Genomic DNA, 3,959 nt, shown 5'->3' with positions numbered 1-3,959 from the left:
GTAGCTAAAGTTTGGACTATTACCACCACTAGTAATGTTAATGCTTCACATGTTGCTACACCTCCTACTATCAATGGTAAAATAATTGGTGTTGGCAATGTTTCTACTCCTAGTGCAAAGCGTGCAAAATTGCCTGAAACTGCTAAAACTGCTGAAACTGTTTGTGATAAAACTGCTGAAATTTTTCAAAATATTGGGGACAATGATCCCATTGCTGTAGATCATAATAGTTTAGATTTTGATGATTGTAAAATCTCTTAAGTTATAAAGTTCTTACAAAAACTTGCTAAAAGTCCCAATGCTAGTGCTATAAATTTTGCCTTTACAAAACATATTACAAATGCTCTCATAAAAGCTAGAGAGGAGAAACTAAAACTTGAAACCTCTATTCCTAGGAAGTTAGAAGATGGTTGGGAGCCCATCATTAAGATGAGGGTCAATGATTGCTTTATGTGATCTTGGTGCAAGTATTTCTGTTATGCCTAAGAAAATCTATGATATGCTTGACTTGTCACCATTGAAAAACTGTTATTTGGATGTTAATCTTGCTGATAATGCTATAAAGAAACCTTTGGGGAGGATTGATAATGTTCGCATTATGGTTAACAATAACCTTGTCCCCGTTGATTTTGTTGTCTTGGATATTGAATGCAATGCATCTTTTTCCATTATATTGGGAAGACCTTTTCTTCGAACTGTTGGTGCTACCATTGATATGAAGGAAGGTAATATTAAATATCAATTTCCTCTTAAGAAAGGTATGGAACACTTCCCTAGAAAGAGAATGAAGTTACCTTATGATTCTATTATTAGAACAAATTATGATGTTGATGCTTCGTCTCTTGATAATACTTGATTCACACTTTATGCGCCTAGCTGAAAGGCGTTAAAGAAAAGCGCTTATGGGAGACAACCCATTATTTTACTTCTGCACTTTGTTTTATATTTGAGTCTTGGAAGTTGTTACTACTGTAGCAACCTCTCCTTATCCTTATTTTATTGCATTTTTGTGCCAAGTAAAGTCTTTGATAGTAAAGTCAATACTAGATTTGGATTACTGCGCAGGAACAGATTTCTTGCTGTCACGAAATTGAGCCGCCCCTGATGTAGAAAATTTAGAAAAATCTGCCAATTTACGTGCGTGATCCTCAGATATGTACGCAACTTTCATTCAATTTGGGAATTTTCATCTGAGCAAGTCCAGTGCCTCTAAAAAATTCATCTTTACGGACTGTTCTATTTTGACAGATTCTGCCTTTTATTTCGCATTGCCTGTTTTGTTATGTTTGATGGATTTCTTTGTTCCATTAACTTTCATTAGCTTTGTGAAATTTCCAGAAGTGTTAAGAATGATTATGTCACCTCTGAATATATGAATTTTCAATTATGCACTAACCCTCTAATGAGTTTGTTTCGAGTTTTGTGTGGAGGAAGTTTTCAAGGGTCAAGAGAGGAGGATGATACAATATGATCAAGAAGAGTGAAAAGTCTAAGCTTGGGGATGCCCCCGTGGTTCATCCCTGCATATTTTAAGAAGACTCAAGCATCTAAGCTTGGGGATGCCCAAGGCATCCCTTCTTCATCGACAACTTATCAGGTCACCTCTAGTGAAACTATATTTTTATTCCGTCACATCTTATGTGCTTTACTTAGAGCGTCTGTTTGTTTTTGTTTTTGTTTTTGTTTGAATAAAATCGGATCCTAGCATTCTTTGTTTGGGAGAGAGACACGCTCCGCTGTTTCGTATGAACACATATGTTCTTAGCTTTATTCTTAATGTTCATGGCGAAGGGTGAACTACTTCGTTCATTGTTATATGGTTGGAAACAGAAACTGATGCATGTGGTAAATGGTATAATGTATTGAATAATTTGATACTTGGCAATTGTTGTGCTCATATAGATCATGTTTAAGCTCTTGCATCATGTACTTTGCACCCATTAATGAAGAACTACATAGAGCTTGTTAAAATTTGGTTTTCATGATTGATCTCTAGAGTCTAGATATTTTCTGGTTAAGGTGTTTGAACAACAAGGAGATGATGTAAAGTCTTATAATGCTTACAATATGTTCATATGTGATTCTTGCTGCACCGTTTTATACTTGAGTTTGCTTCAAACAACCTTGCTAGCCTAGCCTTGTATTGAGAGGGATTCTTCTCGTGCATCCAAATACTTGAGCCAAAAACTATGCCATTTGTGTCCACCATACCTACCTACTACATGGTATTTCTCTGCCATTCCAAAGTAAATTACTCGAGTGCTACCTTTAAAAATTCTATCCTTTCTCTTTGCAATATATAGCTCATGGGAAAATAGCCTTAAAAACTATTGTGGTGAAGAATATGTAGCTATGTATCTTATTTCTTAATAAGTTGCTTGTTGAGCGGTAACCATGTTTCTGGGGATGCCATCAACTTTCACCTTTGTTGAATATCATGTGAGTTGCTATGCATGTTCGCCTTGTCTGAAGTAAGGGCGATTTTCATGATCAAATGGTTTGAGTATGCATATTGTTAGAGAAGAACATTGGGCCGCTAACTAAAGCCATGATCCATGGTGGAAGTGTCAGTTTGGACAATTAATCCTCAATCTCTTATGAGAATATTATCTGTTGTTGAATGTTTATGCATTAAAGAGGAGTCCATTATCTGTTGTCTATGTTGTCCCGGTATGGATATCTAAGTTGAGAATAATCAAAAGCGAGAAATCCAATGCGAGCTTTTTCCTTAGACCTTTGTACAGGCGGCATAGAGGTACCCCTTTGTGACACTTGGTTGAAACATATGCTATGCAATGATAATCCATGTTAATCCAAGCTAATTAGGACAAGGTGCGAGCACTATTGGTATACTATGCATGAGGCTTGCAACTTATAGGATATCTTATACATAACACATATGATTTATTACTACCGTTGACAAAATTGTTTCTTGTTTTCAAAATGAAAAGCTCTAGCACAAATATAGTAATCCATGCTTCCCTCTGCGAAGGGCCTATCTTCTACTTTATTGTTGAGTCAGTTTACCTACTTCCTTCTATCTTAGAAGCAAACACTTGTATCAACGGTGTGCATTGATTCCTACATGTTTACCTATTGCACTTGTTATATTACTTTGTGTTGACAATTATCCATGAGATATACATGTTGAAGTTGAAAGCAACCGCTGAAACTTATATCTTCCTTTTTGTTGTTTCAAAGCTTTCTACTAAGAATCTATTGCTTTATGAGTAACTCTTATGCAAGTCTTATTGATGCTTGTCTTGAAAGTACTATTCATGAAAAGTCTTTGCTATATGATTCATTTGTTTACTCATTGTCTTCACCATTGCTTCGAATCGCTGCATTCATCTCATATGCTTTACAATAGTATTGATCAAGATTATGATAGCATGTCACTTCAGAAATTATCCTTGTTATTGTTTACCTACTCGAGGGCGAGTGGGAACTAAGCTTGGGGATGCTTGATACGTCTCAAAACGTATCCATAATTTCTTATGTTCCATGCTACTTTTATGATGATACTCACATGTTTTATACACACTTTATGTCATTATTATGCATTTTCCGGCACTAAACTATTGACGAGATGCCGAAGAGCCAGTTGTTGTTTTCTGTTGTTTTTGGTTTCAGAAATCCTAGTAAGGAAATATTCTCGGAATTGGACGAAATCAACGCCCAGGGTCTTATTTTTCCACGAAGCTTCCGGAAGGCCGAGGGAGATACGAAGTGGGGCCACGAGGTGGCGACACACTAAGGCGGAGCGGCCAGGCTTGGGCCCGCGCCGCCCTAGCGTGTGGGCCCCTCATGACGCCCCCGACTCTACCCTTCCGCCTACTTAAAGCCTTCGTCGCGAAAACCCCAGTACCGAGAGCCACGATACGGAAAACCTTCCAGAGACGCCGCCAGTCCCATCTCGGGGGATTCAGGAGATCGCCTCCGGCACCCTGCCTGATGGG

The sequence above is a fragment of the Lolium rigidum genome, chromosome 4 (assembly GCF_022539505.1).
Source record: "Lolium rigidum isolate FL_2022 chromosome 4, APGP_CSIRO_Lrig_0.1, whole genome shotgun sequence".
In the NCBI taxonomy this organism is placed as follows: domain Eukaryota; kingdom Viridiplantae; phylum Streptophyta; class Magnoliopsida; order Poales; family Poaceae; genus Lolium; species Lolium rigidum.
Note: the sequence above shows the minus strand (reverse complement) of the source record.